General features: G+C 35.9%; 1 long non-coding RNA gene across 1 annotated transcript in view; it reads left to right on the plus strand.

Annotated features, from left to right (window-relative positions):
- LOC131504547 (uncharacterized) overlaps positions 1–16,119 on the plus strand; it is a 100,312-nt gene extending 84,193 nt beyond the window's left edge. Inside the window, exon 4 of the long non-coding RNA XR_009258050.1 lies at positions 16,087–16,119. This is a non-coding gene — a long non-coding RNA (uncharacterized LOC131504547). The remainder of the gene's footprint in view (positions 1–16,086) is intronic.
- Positions 16,120–20,023: the final 3,904 nt, after the last annotated feature.

The following is a 20,023-nucleotide window of genomic DNA, read 5'->3' on the forward strand; positions in this document are numbered from 1 at the left end:
ACACCAATAATGTTTACTTCACTTACCATTGTAGGACTCTTTCCACTAAGACTCAAATTCACTATCAGTCTAATTGCCTCAAGATTATTCGGTTTTATATAGGATTACACTTCCATGGACGTCTTCCAGAACTTATTCACAGGAGACTTAAGCAGAGGTCATGCTGGCTTTTCTAAGTAACTTTCTGGAAGAGAAGAGCATAATTGCCCTTTTCCAGGAAACTGGTATTCATCAAGAAAGTTTTGCTTTTCATGTCTTTCCGGGTGGACATTAGTGGATTTATAGGCATGCTGCTCAGGGTCTCTCCAATTCTCTTCTGTGTTTTTTGCTTCCATCTGTGACTTTCTTTGAATTACATTTTTCCCTATTGATCTGACTAAAGGTAAGTCAAACTAAAACACAAGAGGGAAATAAATATTTTTAATGAAATAACCCCTGAGAAAGAAGAATAATTTCTTAATCTACTACTATAAAATAAAATCTCTAAGTAAAAGATATTTTGGTGGTAGGAGGCAATTGACACTTTTCTCCTTTATTGAAATTGTTTATCATAATGAAAACACACCCATGCCAGCACAGGCACACCCCAAGCTTCTCTTTTGATAGATAGGTGCTTGATTTTGTAGTTTGAATATGTTTTTGCATATGTTTTCCTTTGGCAGTTTGATATAAGAGAAAGAAGGAGTATGAACTTTCAAGTCAAAAGGGCCTAGATTGGAATCTGCATCTGCTGCTTACTGTTGTATAACCTTGGGCAAATTAATTAACCTCTTTAAGCCTATACTTCTTTCCCTGTTAAAGGAGATTAATAATGTCTAACTTATCAGAGTGACTCAAGAAATAAATGAGAAAGGGGTGCCTGGGTGGCTCAGTTGGTTGAGCATCCAACTTTGGCTCAGGTCATGATCTCACGGTTTGTGAGTTCGAGCCGTGCGTCGGGCTATGTGCTGACAGCTCAGAGCCTGGAGCCTGCTTCAGATTCTGTCTCCTTCTCTCTCTGCCCCTCCCCACTTGTGCTCTGTCTCTCTTTCTCTCAAAAATAAATAAATGTAAAAAAAAATTAAGAAATGAGAAAATGCAAATGAAGACATGTGGTACATGTGAGTCTTAATGAATTCTTAATAAATATTAGCTACTTTCCCTTCCTGTCATATGTTGGCCAGAGAGTTATCTGGAATTTTGGCTTAATAAGATAAAATAAAATAACATATATAAAAGTAAAAAATGAGGCATACAAATATAATAAAATTTAAGAGTCATTTTATACTTTGTAGGGTGCCTAATTAACACAGGGAACCCAATAATTATATATAAATTGCTACCATGTTCTTGTAAGATAGAAAAATAAGAACAAAGGCAAAAACAAACTATTGAGACTACACCAAAATAAAAAGCTTCTGCACAGCAAAGGAAACAATCAACAAAAGGACAAAGCAACCTACTGAATGAGAGGAAGTATTTGTAAGTGATTTGTCTATAAGGGGTTAATATCCAAAATATACCAAGAACTTATATAACTCAGAACTGAAAAACAAATAGAAATTTTTCCAAAGAAGACATATAGATGGCCAGCAGACACAGGAAAAAAAATGATGCTCAACATCATTATAATTAGGGAAATGCAAATCAAAACCACAATGAGATATCACCTCACACCAGTCAGAATGTCTAGTAGTATCAAAAAGACAAGAAACAACAAGTGTTGGCAAAGATGTGGAGAAAAAGGAACTCTTGTGCATTGTTGGTGGGGATGTAACTTGGTGCATCCACTGTGGAAAACAGTTTGAGGGTTTCTAAAAAAAAAAAAAATTAAAAAATAGAAATGCCATATGATCCAGTAATTCCACTATAGGATACTTACCCAAAGAAATAAAAAAAAAAAAACAAAACACATTAATTCGAAAAGATATATGCACTTCTGTATTTACTGCACCATTATTTACAATAGCCAAGATATGGAAGCAACCCAAGTGTCCATCAATAGATGAATGGATAAAGAAGTGGTACATATGTACACAATGGAATATTACTCAGCTACAAAAAAGAATGAGATCTTGCCATTTGCAACAACATGGATGAACCTAGAAGGTATTAAGCTAAGTGAAATAAGCCAGAGAAAGACAAATACCATATAATTTCACTTGGATGTAGAATCTAAAAAACAAATGAACCAAAAAAAGCAGAAGCAGACCTGTAAATACAGAGAACAAACTGAGGGGAACAACTGAGGGTTGTCAGAGGGGAAAAGCATGGGGATGAGCAAAGGATAAAGGGGAGTGGAGGCATAGACTTAAAGAATGAATTATTCATGGAGATAAAAGGTACAACGTAGGGAAGATGGTCAATGGCATGGTGAGAGATGGTAGCTACACTTGTGGTGAGCATAGCATAATGCACAGTTGTCAAATCACTATGTTGTACACCTGAAACTAATGTAACATTGTTTCTCAGCTGTACTCCAGGTAAAATAATAATAATAATAATAATAATAATAATATATTCATATATTTGTACTGTTTTTGTCAAAACATTTATTGAGTGCTATCATTTGCTAAGTTCTGTGCAAGGTACTAGAGATACAGAGGTGAGTAACATAGACATGGTTTCTGGAGTTGGACTGCTAGAATATTTTCAGTTTATAAAAGGAAAAATTTGGAAGTAAACTACTTAAGGAGCATTGACTTTGATCTTAGTTAATATATAATCCCTGGTACCATTATCTCAAATGGGATTTATCGCCATCTCGTATCCAATTGATTTCTCTTAGTTCCAGTCAGCAATTGGGAATTTTTCCTTAGGCTGTGCCTGGAAACTCCATGGATAGGAAGGTATGCTGGGTTTTTTAACCATTACAAGGAACTTTGAGGTTTATGTCAGTTATAACTCTGGGACCACTTAACATACTATTAAAAGAAAGCTTCCATTTTTTCCCTCTTAAGAAAGCAATATTGAAAGTCAGTACTTCAGTAAGAGAGAAGATTCACCATTTTTGTCTTAAAGGGATCAAGCTCAGCCTTACCCCGAGGAGAAAAGCATTGACTGGAGTGGGATGATATTTCCCGTATTACTGCACTTTCTGCTCCCATTGGTGGAGCAACGTCCCCCAGCCCCTGGAATTATGAGAACGAGGGACACATCCAGTTTGCAGCTCAATCACTTGTTTAGTGCCTGTGGGTGATTGTCTTAAGCGCCAGGATGGTTGAGAGTAATCACCAAAGAGGTTTTTCCCTTCTATGCTCTTCCTCCCTCTCCCCCTGTCTTCTCTCATTTCCCTTGTTACTCTCACTCTCTCTTTCTCATTTACTTTCTCTTCACCTCTGATGCCCAGCAACTTAGTTTCTTGTTTTGCTGCTGTGTGAGGTTTAATCATGTCCCCAGGAAGAGGGATAATTATTAAACCACTGGAAATTTAATGATGGGTATTTATTCTCCAACCTTAGTCATTTTGGTGTCTGGGGTTTGGCATACCAGTCTGTGGAAACCAAAGTGGATAAGTGTCATCGAACCGCACGTGATTTTCCAGTGATTTACGTGTGTTTGTTGTACTCCAGATGGGCAATTACTGATGCCCTGCTCTGCCCTTTATTTCCAAGCATCTGATGATCAAAATAACGAAGACTTAGAACACGTTCAACTCTACAGTGGTGGCAAAAAGGTGTCAGTTTCCCCAGTATGAAGTCATTTCTTCAACACCTTGTTCTGCTGTAGCATTTCCTTCTTGGGGTGCTTGTCATTGGTCTCCTGAGCTCTTTTTTTAAATTAAAAAAATTTAAATATTTATTTATTTTTGAGAGAGAGACACACACAGAGTGTGAGTGGGGGAGGGTCAGAGAAAGAAGGAGACACAGAATCCGAAGCAGGCTCCAGGCTCCAGGATCTGAGCTGTCAGCACAGAGCCTGTTGTGGGGCTCTAACTCACAAATCGTGAGATCACGACCTGAGCCAAAGTCAGCCGCTTAACCGACTGAGCCACCCAGGCGCCCCTTTTTTATTTTCATTTTAAAAGTTATCTTTATTTCTAACTTAAGAACTCAAATTGTTAGGAAAAACAAGTTAGACTTTATATAATTCCCAATGAATGGATGTTAACCTTCTAATGTATTATGTATTTCCTTATTTATTATGTTTGTTTTTATTGTATGTCTCCTCTCACTAAGATTTAAGCTCCCTAAGAACAGGGGTCTTTACCTCTTTGGCTCATTAATGTATCCCATGTATTTAAAACAGTGCCTGGCACATATGAGACGGTCTTAATATTTGTTGAATAAATGCCAAATGAATGAATGAATGAATGAATAAGTGCTACTAAGTCCTCAGTAGAAGACTTGCCTGAAATTATTTTTATAGACAGGAGAGACCTCTGTTAAATTTGCCCTTTTAATTGTGCAAGCTTAATAAGTTATTTAACTTTTCTAAGTATTCATTTCTTCATTCATTCATTTCTTTTATCAATATGGGAAAATTTTTTTTGAAGATTAAAAGGCACTGATTAAGAGGGATAATGCATGAAAAAGTGTTCAACACGGTATCCGTCATATATGGTCAGTGCTCAAAAACTTGTAACTGCTATGTAGTTGTTGCCCTTCAGTTGAATGTTGTGCAATTTTGAGAAATATAGGACTATGTTCACGAAAGAAAGATGTCTTTTGAGGTTGATTTCTGTTTTTTCGTAGCTGAAGCTCCATTGTAATATAAATTAAATAAAGATAGGAACTTTGCATGTTTTATGTTCCTAAATATATCTTGACAACTAGGATGGTGCCGGGAAATAATAGGTACTCAATAAATTGTTTGTTGAGTGAATTATTGAATGTGTAAGAGGGAGATTAGCTCCACAAACCTAACCTCTGAGCCCAGTGTAATCTGTTGAATTAATGGCAGAGATTTCAAAATACTATTCTATTTATTTTTCTTAAAATTTGTTTATTTATTTTGAGAGACAGAGAGTGCAAGTGGGTGGGTGGGGGGCAGTGCGGAGAGAGAGAGAGGGAAGAGAGAGAATCTCAAACAGGCTCCTTGCTGTCAGTGCAGAGCCTAGCAAGGGACTCAATCTCACGAACTGTGAGATCGTGACCTAAGCTGAGATAAGAGTTGGACACTCAATGACTGAGCCACCCAGGTTCCCTTCAAAATACTATTCTAAAAAATGCCTCAATTTTTTATTGTTTGGAATGAAAGACTATAAGAAGAAAGTTTTGATAACTAAAAGTGAAGGGGAGGAAGAGCTGAAAATTATTCAGAAGTTCAGGCTATGCAGAGTTACTCTGGGCAATTCAGAATCAAATGGATTTTTAATTTTCTTATTCCATTTGACTTTCTAAAATACCTGGATCCACGATACTTAGTTCCACTTGATATCCTATAGGTTTGTTTGAAACAGAGCATTTCATCTAATCTTAGCTTCTTCTAGGTAAATGTCTTAGTGGTAAGGCATGTAAGTTTCAGGAGAGAAGACACTATAGAATCCCTGGTAAATATACCTTTCTGGTTCCTGCTGCAAGCCAGGGCTCTGAAAATACCACAATCTAAAAGGCGTGCTGAAATATGGGTCTTCTATGAAGTTAAAGCAAAACAAAACAAATCCGTGGTCTGTTTTCCACCCTGCTAACTCAAGTTGTTTTGCTAACTACTTTGGCTGATCTTTTATTGTATTTTCAATTGATTAAGGTTGTATTTTGAGTTCTATTTAAAATCAAACATTTACTGGCAATGCTGTGGCTCTATGGCTACTTTTTAAAAAATTTCACTTTGTGGGGCACCTGGATGGCTCAGTTGGTTAAGCATCCAAATTCAGCTCAGGTCATAATCTCACAGTTTGTGAGTTCGAGCCCTGCATCAGGCTCTGTGCTGACAGCTCAGAGCCTGGAGCCTGCTTCGGAGTCTGTGTCTCCCTCTCTCTCTGCCCCTCCCCTGCTCACACTCTGTCTTTCTCTCTCTCTGTCTCTCTTTCAAAAATAAATAACATTAAAAAAAAAAAAGAAAAAATTTCACTTTGTTAAAACATTTGACACTAAATTTCTCAAAAAAAATTATATCAGGCAATTCATAGCCATATGTTTTATTTCCATATGCTTTAAAGGTTCAGGTTTTGGTTTTGTTGTTTTGTATTTCAACAAATACAATTCCTTTCCATTATATTAAATTTTAGCATTCAGAAGTATTGCTATTGCTATCCTGAAGTATTTTAAATGCATACTTTTAAAAAAATTTTCTCTATTTATTGTTTTAGAGGATGAAACATTTTAAGTGGATTTTGCAACTGCTGAGATAAAGCCTGAAACTTTTCCAAAAATAAAGATTCTGAATAGTTTAGGTTTTAAAATATGTTCACAACTGCAACCCAAGACAATGAGAGTTGCAAATAACTTTGAGAATGCCATGTTCATATCATGTGGATAACTTTTAACAGAGATTTATATTGCCGTGGGACAATGAATCTTCTAAGTAAAACTTATGCAAATCCAACTTCTTTTACAATTATAGGCAAAACAATTTCACCAACACTTGATTCACTTTGAATCAACTCCTAAATAATTGAGCCCCCAAATATTTTCCTATACTTATATTTGGAGGTTTTTATTTTTAGTGTTTTTTTTTTTTTTTGCAAGATATATTTGCTTTTAATAAGTATAAGAAAGCAGGGGGTATCTTTTAGAAATTTTTAAGATAGAAAACTGGAATGGACATGGAAGTATAGAAATGAAAGCATTACTGTAGACATATGATGGTGTATGTAGTTTTGAGGAGCATTAATCCAAGGGAGTCAGACTCAGTGTGATTGTAGCCTGCAACTCCACCAAATTCACAGTCATTATTAGGAAGGGCAATTGTCTTGAAGTCAGCTTCCTTATCTTCTACACTGAAGGGAAAAGCAGACAGTCTGATGACAAGAAAAACAGATTTGTACTTACAAAGTTTGAAAGTTGTTTTTCAAGAAGGAGAACATATCAGCTTTTCTCCCCCCACCCTTTGCTCTATAAATAGCTCCTGGCAGGCAGAAACAACTCTGATTGCACGAGATGAAGGCGAACAAGCAGCAGGCTGTAGTGCAGAATCAATGGCACAGTGCCAAGAGCTTCATCAAATGAATAATAGCTTCCACTTGACAATCAGTAAAGTGCCTCTTCTCCTACGGATTTAGTTTTTAATGATGATTAGAGAGGATGGGCCCCTAAAATTTCTCTGGTAGAAATGACCTCCTATTAATTTCTATTCCTTGAAATGCTGAATTTCAAAGCTATTTTACAGCTGCAAAACCAAAGGCACTGACATAAAGGAACTATTATCTTTGTAATTGTAGCAACAAGTACTAAATTTGTCATTGATTAACAGAGACTTTTTAACTTTATGATCCTTTGTTGGTTGAGTCTCCCTATTTGGAGCTCTGCTGATTTACTTGCTTTGCAAATCAAATGTTACATTTTAGACCCAACAGCTATCAGAATAATGTCCTTTGTTTTAATATAATAAATACTTCCTTATAACATCCTTACATTGATTATTATGCAATGAAGGGTGAGGGTTTATTAATTCTATATAGTGTTCTGTTTTCTATGCAGTTAATGAAAAAATTCTAAACAGCCATGCTAATGCAACATTTATTAAGCAAATATCTTCATCAGAAGTTTTTAAATTCCTAACACATTTTTATCTATGTGAATGTATCTAAAGTATGTTTTCCAAGAGGAATTAGATATAGAAGAGAGCCTCTTAAGAATGAAGATGTTTATATTGATAACAAGTGACAAGACTACAGGCCTACTTTATCAAAACAGGCTATCAGTTATAAAGTTATGTCCTTGGTGTTAAAAATACCCATGGCATATCTCAATCATGTAATATGTGGTATTCTATTGTCTTATAATTGAAATTTTTGGTGTAAGGAGCAATTCAAGAGAAGACAATAGCACTTTACAGTGCTTTCTGTTTAGTGTTCTTAGTAATAAAAAAAAAGCATAATGAAATGCTTACTTCAGAGGTTTTTAAATTTAGGGTGGCTTTGAAAACCCACAGAGTACATACTGCTGAATTTCATACATGGTCATCATAAAAGTTCATAAAACTGATAGAAATATTCAAAATAGTTGAAAAGTTTGCAGGGAAATATTTATTAATAATTTAAAAATTTTGCCAACCTCTGACTCAGGAGGTTATCTGGTAATGATCTCTATGGTCTTCTTAAGTGTTCCTCAGAGAAATGAGAATTCAGTGAGTTCATTGCTCAGTTTGTTCAGTGAAAGGACTTCCTTCAGAATTAAAATGTCCTTTCTTTTATGAAATAATACTATTAGTATGTTTTACTTTTAAAAATCTCTACTTGATAAAACTTTTAAAAATTGGCATTTATGGGTTTCACCTTCACTTTAAAAATATCCTGTGAAACCCAAAAGTTAGCCATCTGCTAGCTTAAGAGAACTTAGAAATTAGTCAGCAGAATTTCCCTTTTATTATTTAAGCTGGTACAAAGAATCTGTCATAGCCACACATCAACCAATTACATGAGGAAGAAGTGGGGGGGGGCAATTAGCAAGCTATGACACCACAAGTAAAGAAATTATCAAATACTCTTACAATTATGTCCTACGTTTTAGAAAAAAATAATCGGGGCACCTGGGTAGCTCAGTTGCTTGAGCGTCCAACTCTTGATTTCAGCTCAGGTCATGATCCCAGGGTCGTGGGATGGAGCCCACATCTGGCTCCACACAGAGAATGGAGCTTGTTGTGATTCTCTCTCTCCCTCTTCCTCTGTCCATCCCCCACCACACGCATGCATGCGCACACTCTCTCTAATAATAATAATAATAATAATAATAATCAGGAATTAAAACAATAGAAGAAAACTTTTAGAAACAGTGAAGGTCAGAGCTCTAGAAAGAAGCTTAAACATGGTACTTTATTTTCATTACCACTATATCCATGTTATTTTTTTAGTGGAACCTATAGACCACATCATTGTTTGAATAGAAAGGATTTAAAATGAAAACAAAAATAATCCTAACATTTCCAACACTAGAGAATGATGTCCTTGCTACTATATCACTTATTCCCCAGTGTAGGAATGAACTAATTTTATGCTTTACTAAGATTTGGCTATTCTGGTAGGCCTACAAAGCTAAACCTACCTTTATTTTATTTATTTATTTATTTTTTTGAGAAGAAAGCATTTCCTTTCAAGTCTGACTTAATTCCTGTTATTAGTCATCCATGGAAGAGGTAAGTCTCTCTAAAAGGAAACTATGACTATCTGATAGAAGTAAAAACTATTTAAAAGGAAAGTTAGAGAGGTAAGGGAGTAGAAAGGACTGTTATGTGGAGTGGTTGAGTCATGGGGTTCCTAAGAATGAGTTCACTATCCTAGGGCCACAGTCTTTATTCTGTCAGATTTACTATTTCTATTCCTTGTGTAATGTGCATTTATTTTCCTTCTTGTTTTCTTTACTATTTAATAAACCTATCTGAAATTTCTGGCTTGGTTCAGTTGCATAAAGTGGTATAATGAGGATTACTTGAATCTGCAGAGTATTTAAGAGAGGTGTGCACCCCAGATGCCAATGTGATGGTGGCACCAGGGCCCCCAGTGAGAGACCTTCACCAAGAAGGTCAGACGCACAGGAACAGAGTCATATTACTTGTTAAGCTGCTTTTTCTCATCAGAAAAGTTTCCTTTCAGTACCGATCCTGGAGGGATTTAGGCAGAACTGGCTATATAAGTTGCAGGGCCCAGGGCAAATGGCAAAATGAAAATGTAGGGCCCCAGCCAGGGACAGGAAAATCAATCTCCCTTTGGCACATATCTGCTGCTGCTCAATTTACTGCAACTGGGGTCCAGCACCAGGCCTTACTTGATACCTCTGTGGAATTGGGAAAGAGTGCATGGAGTCACCCCTGAAGGCACTGCCTCTCTGCCAGCCAGAGACTCAGCAGGCACATACCTGACTCAGAACCTCCCTGAGCCCAACTCCATGCAAAGGAATAGGGAGGGTGGTTGGACAAAGGGGATGTGACCTCCTTTAGCCAGTTCAAACTATATCTTAGATAGAGGGTGGCAGTGGCTGAGGGCCAGAGCTGGGAGAGTTTCAAGATAGCCACCTTAGAGCATTAAACCCAAGCAGGGGCCTTCTGAGCATGAGACCCTGTGAGACTTCACCAGTTGCACATCCCATGAAGCTGGTCCTGAAAGTAGGATATATTTTATTAAAGAGGGCATAGTAGACCTTTATATCCACATTGTGGCCCTGACCCTCTTTCCCTAAGCACTTTTTGTGGCATAGTAAACAAGCATAGTTGTTTACTTTTTATATTTGCCCTAGTAGAGTGAAGGATTAGTGCTTATTCACCTGAAGCAAGGATTAGTTTTAGATTTTCTTTTTACAAGATAACTGATAGAACACTTCATTGTAGGAGAACTGATTTTCACTACAGATCCCGTTGTATGGCCTGGAGGGTGTCCTGTTAGCAAGCCAAGGCTCAGGGTTTTTTTTGTTTGTTTGTTTGTTTTTAATTTTTTTTAATGTTTATTTTTGAGAGAGAGAGAGACAGAGCATGAGTGGGGAGGGGCAGAGACAGATAAAGAGATACAGAATCTGAAACAAGCTTCAGTCTCTGAGCTGTCAGCACAGACCCTAGGCAGGGCTTGAACTCAGGAATGGGGAGATCTGTCCTAGGCTGAAGTCGGGTGCTTAACCAACTGAACCACCCAGGTACCCTGAAGTTCAATTTTTTAGAGTAAAGAATTGTCAAAGTGAGATGCAAAAAAGGCCAAATCTGTTTTTGAAAATACAGCTGTGTCCTCATTTCTGATAGGAAATAAGTATGGGTATCAATAGTATTATTGAACATGGAGGAAAAAGCCCAATTTTCTCTTGCAGCCATTGAGAACCGTATAGAGCAGAAAAGTTAGCTGGCTAAAAAGGAGATCAAACATAAAAGGGTTCTGTTGAATGGCTGGGGGTCTCACTGATGCAAAGACCAAGCTCTACACTACTCAGTTCTTTCCTTTTATTCTCCTAACTCTGAAGACATAGGAATCTACATTGAGTGGAAGAGCCAGATACTTATTTCACTAGTCATATATATTTTTTTCACCTCTCTTCTGGTGCTTTTCTGATTCTCCTGTCAACCTCCTTTCCATTTCCTTTTTGGCCTGGTAATTGCGAATACAGAGAGGTTCACTAGGAAACAGATTTGTATTACTGGGCCTAAGGTGATGAAGGAAGATAACACCAGGACCTAGTATTAGAATATCTCACATTTTCAGGGCGCCTGGGTTGCTCAGTCGGTTGAGCAGCCGACTTCGGCTCAGGACATGATTTCGCAGTCCGTGAGTTCAAGCCCCGCGTCGGGCTCTGGGCTGACAGCTCAGAGCCTGGAGCCTGTTTCAGATTCTGTGTTTCCCTGTCTCTGACCCTCCCCTGTTCATGCTCTGTCTCTCCCTGTCTCAAAAATAAAAATTAAAAAAACGTTAAATTGTTAAAAAAAAAAAAAAAGAATATCTCACATTTTCAGAGGTAAGTAGATAACACAGTTACTTTCTCTGTATCTCCCATATTCCTGTTACCCCTACCCTCTGGCCGACTTCCTAGATTAGTGACTTGTGAAAGTTAATTTTCACAAGATTCCCAGGATTGCTTATTATATTAGAAAAATACTTTAAGGAGTATACAAAGGAAGCAATAATATATGTAATAAAAGCAGACTTAATTTCGTAGCAGAATATTTGTATGCACTTTATATTGTTTTATTATCATTTTTCTCATTTTGGAGTGCAGAAGTCTGAGTTATATTAGGGCATGGCACACTGTTGTCACCAGTCCATGCAATGACTCTCTCTTGTTTTTTTTAAAATTTATTTATTTTAAGTTTATTTATTTTAAGAGAGAGAGAGAGAATGTGGGAAGGGCAGAGAATCCACACAGACTCCACACAGTCAGTGCAGAGCCCAATGTGGGGCTCGAACTCATGGACCATGAGATCATGACCTGAGCTAAAATCAAGAGTCAGATGCTCAACTGACCAAGCCACCAAGTCACCCTTGACTCTCTCTTGTTTTATTTATTTATTTTCCCCTTCATTCTTATTTCTTAACCATTCTAATGTGGTTTGTTTTATGTGTGTTTTGTGTTTTTGTAAAATATATATTTTATTATCTATTTATTATAAATATATATTATTTTTATTATTTTTATGTTCACACATTCTTTCTGTCTATAATGATCCAGTGCTATAAATTTCATCCTGTTTCTCATTTGTTTTATTTAGCACTGTGCTTTTAGTATCTATGTAATGTATATTGGATATATGTTGTTTCTGTTGACTTTAGGAGAGCTACAATATCTCCATTTCTTTACTACCAGAAATAGCCCTGTAATAAATGGTCTTTTATGTATCTTCTTCTGGATCTGTATAAGGATATCTTGGGATATCTACCCAGGAGTAAGATTGCTGGGCCAAAGGGTATATATATATATATATACCTAATTTAACTAGGTTCTGTCAAACTGCTTTCCAAATTGTATTTACATTCCCATGAAAAGTTCAAGAATATCTCTATATCCTTACATTAAATACCTATATCCTTAATTCTTGGCATTACTCAATATTGGCTATTTTGATGAGTGTAAGTGATATGTCATTATTTAAATTTTAATTTCTCTAGTTACTAGTAAAATTTAGCATCTCCTAATATGCTTTTTAGTCTTTTGGGTTTCCTCTTATTGCATGTTAATAGCTTTAAACATTTCTGATTTTCATTTTTTGTTTGCTTGGTTAAATGAGGTTGTTTTTTTTTAATCTTGGTTGTTATACCTTTTTTATTTTAGACATTGCCAATATAATTTCCCACTTTGTCCTCTGTCCACTAACTTTGTCCATGGTGTTTATATTATTTAGGAGGTAACTTTGGCATTTGTATTAGAGCCCCATATTAACAATGGCTCTGACAAGAAAGAGGTTTATTTCTCTCTCAAGTAGTAGTCTGGAGAAGGTGATCCTTCTGTCTTACTATTCTACCATTTTTAGGATGATGCAAGGTGGTTTCTCAGCATGATGCAAGGTGGTTCTTATCAGCTTGTTGAGAAGGAGAAAGGAAGGATAAGAGTGTAGTAAGTCCCTTTGTTTTAAGGGCATGACATAAATGCTACATGCATTTGTTGGAAGTCTGCTCACATTTCATTGGCCAGAGGGTAGTGACAGGGCCATATCTACCTATAAGGAAGGCTAAGCAATGTAGTCTTTTACCCAGGTGACCATGCTTCCACCAAAAATTAAGGAGTCCTGTTAGGTTTAGAGACGGGCAAGTGAATTTGGGAGACAGCAGTCCATCATACCACATTGGTCTTTAGTGAATAGAAATCCTGAATTTCAATATTCTCAAATTAATACTTTTGCTTTATTTGTGCTTTTGGAGTTTTGTTTGAGGAATCTTTCACTACCACTAGATGACTAACATCTTTTAATTTTTAGTTATACATTTTGTATATAAGTTTAAATCTATCTGGAATTCACCTGCAATTATGGTATAAGAGAGGGATGCGTTATATGTTTCTTTATGTAGGAGGCAATTTTCCCAATAACATCTATTCAACAATCTATCTTTTCATCATTTTTTTATATGTTAGTTCAGGTCTTCCTAGAAGCAGATGCCAGAATGGATTTAGATGTGCAAGAGATTAATTGGGGGAAACACCTGTGAAGGATAAAGGGGAGTGCCCAGAAGACCACTCCTATATGTCTAACACTTGTGAAGGAGAGAAAGCCAGAAGGTGGATTAGATAGGAAGAGTCTCAAACTACCGTAGAGTTCTAAGAAAGTTTTGGCCAGGCCAGTAAGGAGTCCTCAAACCAAAGCTGCCTGTCATAGGAGTATCACATCTTGTGGGAATTAATATGCCCATGTGCTCAGTCATTGGCTGGGAACACCCTCCAGGAAGTGGCCTTGGCATAAATGTGGTTGTGGATGCAGAGGGAGAGCATCTGGGGCCATCAATCAATTATGTTTCTGCAACAGAAACTCTGATCTATGCATTTTCCTAACCACGATTTGTAGGGCCAACTTTATTATATATAATGTTTTCACATTTGCATGTGTCTGTCTTGAGTTTTCCATTATGTTCTATGATCTATTTTTCCCATACTTTGTTATACTGTCTCTTTTATTTACTCTTCTTTTTCAAAGTTACCTTAAACTGATCATAGATTTTTATTCCTTGAAACCAATTTTAAAATGATTTACTTTAAAATTATCTACTTGTGGGGCACCTGGATGGCTCAGTTGGTTAAGCGTCTGACTTTGGCTCAGGTCATGATCTCAAGGTCCATGAGTTTGAGCCCTGCATCGGGCTCTGTGCTGACAGCTTGGAGCCTGGAACCTGAAGCCTCTTAAATTTATGAATTAATTTATGAATTTGTGAATTAATTAAATTTATGAATTAATATGGAAAAGAACTGGATCTTTAAACTATTATCTCTTCCAACTGTAGAGAATAAATATCCCTCTATTTTTTATGGTATTCAATAGAGTTTAAATTTATCTCTATAAAACCTTGGGTACTTTTTAATGCATAGAAATTGTATAGTCTTTATTACTCTCATGAATGGTGTCTTCATTTTATTATATTTTCTAGATGCTTATTGCTGATACAGAGAATAGTATTGATTTTGTGTAGATTGAATTTGAATCTGGCCACCTCCTGAACTCTCTTAATAGTATCATTTATATGTTGCTTTTTATTTGTTTTTCTTGTATAGAAAGTCTTCAAATAATGAGAGTTTTTTCTTTGCTTTGAATACTTTACTGTAGGAGATTAAACAATAGCATAAACAATAGGTATTTTGGTCTTTTTTCTAAGCTTCAAGGGAATGTGTTGAAAGTTGAAGGGTTTGTATACATAACCTTTACCTAGTTAGGGAAGTTTCTGCTAATTCCTTTTATAACATGTTGAACCTTCATTTTTCTTTCTTTCTTTAAAAATATATGATTGTATTCTTTAGTCTATTAATTTGGTATATATATATATATATATATATATATATATATATAATTGATAGATTTTTTTTCTGTTAAACATTGCTGCATTCTTGAAATAAACTCTACCTGATAATGTGGCACTTAAATAATACAATGTTGGATTCATGAGATAATGTTTTGTTTTGAATTTTTCCATCTGTACTTAAAAGACTTAAAAGTGAAATGATATATAATTTTATTTTCCTGGTTAATCCTTACCTAGTTTTTGAATAAAGATTACACTAGCCTCATAAAATGAACTGGTCAGTCTTATTTCCCTTTCTATTTTATAATTTTTGAAAGTTTGGTAGAACTCAACTGTAAACATGGGCAGGAGACTTTTGTGGAAGGTCTTTGCTCACCACTTAAATTTCTTTAATGCCAATTTGTCTATTCACATTTTCTATTTCTGGTTGTATATACTTTTGCATTTTATATTTCTTCAGAAACATCCATTTTATTGAAATTTTCACATTTCATAATACTATTTCATTATTATTATTATAAATCTGTGTTGATTTTATAGTTATTTCTCTTTTTATATTGTATATGATTTATATCTCATTTTTCTTTTTTTTTTTTTTTCAGTTAGTCCTGGTTGAGGAAGATCATTATTGATCTTTTAAAATAATGTTTTAGTGTTATGATCCACTCTATTTTCTTTTAAATTTTTTATTTATTTGAATTCTACTCTTACTTTTAAGAAACTTATTTGTTTCCTTTAGGATGATATTTTCTTTCTTTCATCTTCTTGCTTAGCTCTATTTTTCTTCAATCTTTCTTGTGCTTTAATAAGTGTATTAAAAATTACAAATTTCTCCATAAATACTGCTTCAGATGTGCCCCACAAATTTTGACATATAGTACTAATTTCATTGTTCATTTCTAAATACTTTGTTATTTCTTTTATGATTTCCATAGGCTATTTAGTACCTATTTTGTAAATTTAAAACATATGAGATTGAAAATTTTATTAAATTTTTAATTTTATTGCAATCCAATTAAGAAGCTAGAAGATAATCTTATTTATTTATTTATTTATTTATTTATTTATTTATTTATTTATTTATTTCTATCTATCAGTTTCAGGAGGTGTGTGTAAAAGTCTCCAGCTATACTTTTTTGATTTACCTATTTTTCCCCTCAGTGCAATGTACCTGTATTATTAGGTACATTTAAGTTCATGATACCTAAATCTTCTTGGTCTATTATTCCCTATATCAACATATAATTATCCTCTTTATTATGATTTTTTCCCATAAATTTTCATCTTGTTGGATGTTAAAGTGCAATTCCAGCTTTCTTTGGAATTTTGAACAATTGACAGATTACATTTTGCCATCCTTTTTGTATCATTTTATTTAAATGGTACTTCTTACGAACAACATGTTATTAAATTTTTTTTTAAATTTAAAAATTAGTATGAGAATCTTTTGCCTTTTAAGTAGTATTAAACCCACTTAAATTTATAGTAATCACTATTAGGACTTATTTTTACAGAACATTTTGGTTAACTGGCACTCCACCATGCATCTGCTTTATATTCCTGGGGATGAGCAATCCCCTTAGGGAGTTTAGACAGGGAAGAAGTAGAGGAGGGATTCATGTCATGTGACTGGTTGGTGGGACTGTAGTTTCACTCTAGCAGGACTTTTATCTTGCCCTGATATTACCCATGGTAATGACCTGAACTGCTGTTGTGGATTCTTTGGTGAAGGGGCAGATTGTGACCATCCAGAGATAAGAACAGAGTTTTAAAACCCTCCCTAAACCAGTCTTTAATGCTGTGACACAGTAGCCTTTTCCCCAGGGTGCTGCAACCCTATACACCAGTTTCTACAGCTTTCTCCCTAGGAGTTTCTCATTGATTTTATAATAGTTATTCTGACCCATGTTTCCCCAGGGTTGATTTTGGGGAAAGGACTTCACATTCTGGTGTTACACCATCTTGTTGGGAAGCCACATATATATTTTATGAATATATTCGTAAGAATGGTAGTACAGAGATATTTTGGAATAAACTACCAATTAAAAACTACTTGAAACCCCCAAACAAGGTGACCTTCTCAAATTATATAATAGAAATATTAGAAAAGCTGAAATACTTCATATCTGTATCAAATACTTTCTTTAGGACCAAATCATATCACAGTACTCTTAAGTCTTATAAAATAGCTTAATATGTTAATTCTGTTGGTTTTCCCATCTTTTCTTTCTTCCTTGAAAAATATCTCTGCATCCTTTTTTTTTTTTTTTTAATGATATCCCTGTGGTTCAGATTTTTTTTTTTTTTTTTGAAACTCATTCTCAATACCATGCTGGTCTCTGCTGACTATGGGCAGTTCAACTTCCCAGGTGGTAGGTTGTTTAACAGGTTGAGATTGCCTTGTCTTCCTATCAGCAGGCAGCAGTGTTAACAGCACTAATCCCTAAACCCCGTTCATTTACCCTAATGACGCCCTCCTGCACTCATGCACACTCTTGTGTGTTAATGGGATGGCATGAGGGGATATGTAGGTAGTCCCTACCTCGGCCATTAAGTGACCCACTTAACCAAACACCAGAGTCAGTGTTTCTTCCCTGCTTCTCAGGGAGTGACTTTTACCAGTATTTCTAGAAGAAACTCCTGCAGTCCCTCCCTCCTCTCCTGTGATTAAGGGATGGCATTGCCAGCCACAAATGAAAAGGAATGCAAAGCAATTCATTTAAATAAGTTGTGTGGTGTAAAGATTTGTTTTAGAGACACAATTTCTCAGAGGATTGGTTACATCACCTCTTAAGGGTGTGTATCAGAGCCTAAATCTCCCATCTCATATTCATTTGGTCAAGGAATTAGAAAACCTTTGTATAGATGATAAGATTTCCCTAGAAGGCTGAAAAATTAAGCAGCTTGATGCCATGGATTAAAAACAACGGATTAGGAATTGAGAAACAGAGATGTTAGCCCCAGCTAAATTATTAAGTAACTGTGTGACCTTGGGGAAATTAGACACCTTATCTGGGAATTTGGCTTCCTCATTTGTAAAATAACATTTGAGGTCCCATTCCCCAAAAGTCCAAGATTCTAAGGCATTTTTAGCCAAGACCCATTTTTGTCCCTAAACAGAAATGTTAAGTTTATCTAAGTAGGATCTTAAGTGAATGCAGTTAAGTTTTCATAAGACATCATAGAGAATCGATGTATCCTAAATTGGGGGTAGTTTTGCTGGGGAGAACAGACCCAGGCAAATTGCTGCACATGAGAATCTGAAGATCTGGGGATCATGGGGGCACAGGCTTTGAAAAGGAGGGGCATGCCTATGGGGAAGTGAGGCCATTGTGAAGACATTCTGCCCCCAGCGTGCCTGGAGCCGTTCCTGAATCCCTGAGTTAGAGGAGGACCTTTGCCATATGCTTCATTTGTAGGCAGGGTATGAAACTCCCTACCACAGACTGATGAAGGGATTACACACATGATCTGTAATGTCAGGGTTTTTTAAAAAAATATAAGTCAGCTTTCTTAGAGACTGATGGGTTCCTTTTGGAAAAGACTTTTCATGTAGAATGCTCATTTGCCACCCTTATCTTACCCATCCATCCCCACCCCACCCCCCACTTCACCTGGGAGTCACAAAGGGGTGAAATAAAGTGGTCTAGACATATTTTTAAGATTGGAACATTTTTTCCAGACTATGATAGGACAGCTTCAAATGCGATGCAGCTGGATTTTCCTTGGGTGGCCTGTGGTGCCTCAAACCCGACCCCGACTCTCTAAGTAACCTAAAATTCATGTTTCTCAGGTCTTTAATTAGGAAGGATAGAGACAATTTTATAACCTTGCTTACATGAAGGAGAAGTAGTCTGACTCTGAATGGGAACTAAGGGAACTTATCTAATGCTTTCAGCTTTTCAGGACCAAAAGTCAGATTTCTAAGTTCTCCTGTCTTTTCACCTTTCTCATGACTTACCTAGAAATAACTCAGACCAAAAAATGTTAGCTCTCTGTGTTCTTCAGATTGCAGTGGTTGGCGGGATAGGGCCATAAATGGCACCATGAAATAAATATGTAAAAATGTAAAAAAACATAACACATTCATCATACAGTAATGACTTACATTAAACAGTAATTTGGGAGGTACAGAATAATGTTAGGGAAATATATTAGAAGTGAAATAAAAGGAAGATACTTTAAAAAATAAGTTTATTCTGGCACAACAGAAAAAGTCTTGTCAGTTATATTTTAAAGGGTGTAATTATGAGTTTGTAAGATGATAACTGTATACCGCTTTGGGTACCTCAGCCTCTAGCACAATTGTAAACGGACAAAAATCAACAGCAAATGTACCATGGTTCTCTTTTAATGGAACTTATTTATTTAATTTAAATTCCACTAAGTGAAAATAATATTTTAAAATTCCAATCAGTCCCTTAAGGCAGCAGGAGATCTGCGGCCTCCTGCCTAATGATGTAATTAAGCTTAGCTCATCATTATCCAGCCAGACACCACACACACACACACACACACACACACACACACACACACGCGTGCACATACATGCACACACACTGCTGTGAATTGCAACTGCATTTGGAATATTAAGGGGTCAGTAAATGATTGGGGACATGTGGGGGTTGAGGAACAAAAGGCCTTAAGTGATTTTTAGTTTTTAGGCTAGATATATGTTGTGTTTTCACAGTAGCTAGACTAAGGACAGGGATGTTTTGATGTGACAGTACTGGAAATCATTATTGTATATTTTAATCGTAAAGTATACAACACTTGTTATCCATTACAAACATACTTAAGTAAAAAATGAGGATTTTATGTACCTGAAGAATATGTATCTTATGATTAGCAACTTTGAATGTTTATCTTACATAGCAAACACTGAGTTTCTTTAGAAAGAACAGATTTTGGTTGTCTGATAGCCATTTTAAAATCACTCTCAGCCATGATGAGGAGGTGTTTCTTTCAAATACTGTTTTAGTCTATTTTGTAAAGAGTGGATACCATGAGAGTGAGTGCTATATGATATTGAAT

The sequence above is a fragment of the Neofelis nebulosa genome, chromosome 2 (genome assembly GCF_028018385.1).
Source record: "Neofelis nebulosa isolate mNeoNeb1 chromosome 2, mNeoNeb1.pri, whole genome shotgun sequence".
In the NCBI taxonomy this organism is placed as follows: Eukaryota; Metazoa; Chordata; class Mammalia; order Carnivora; family Felidae; genus Neofelis; species Neofelis nebulosa.